Here is a 518-nt window from a genome sequence, read left to right as displayed (position 1 = left end):
TGATAAAAATTTCATGTCAAGAAAGAAAATTATTAAATACTAGTTAATGATATGCATGCTGAGGTGCTCAGGGGTAAAGTGTACATATGTCGGCGACATCATTTAATGAAATGCACAAAAGATGGATTGATGAATGAAGAGAGGCTTAGTGGATGAACACATATGTGATAAAGCAAATATAGTTGGATGTTAATTGTAGAAACTAGGGGAATAGGTATATAGGTGCTCACTGTTCAAGTATTCCTCTATATTTGAACATTTTGTAACAGTATTGGGGGAAATTTTATATATAGTTGACCCATATGTACAAGCATGATTTAAAAGGAAACACAGAAAAGTCTAACTGTAACCATTTTTATTTTATTTATTTTTAAATCTTTATTGTTGAGAGTATTACAGATATCCCCCTTCTCCCCCCCATTGCCCCTTTCCTCTTGGTTTCTGCCCCACCACAGGCCTTCTTCACCATCCTATTGTCTGTGTCCATAAGTTATGCATGTAGGCATATAAGATCTTTG

This window comes from Myotis davidii, unplaced genomic scaffold, assembly GCF_000327345.1.
Source record: "Myotis davidii unplaced genomic scaffold, ASM32734v1 scaffold3, whole genome shotgun sequence".
Classification (NCBI taxonomy): Eukaryota; Metazoa; Chordata; class Mammalia; order Chiroptera; family Vespertilionidae; genus Myotis; species Myotis davidii.
The sequence above is the reverse complement of the archived record's forward strand: the minus strand, read 5'-3'. Positions refer to the sequence as shown.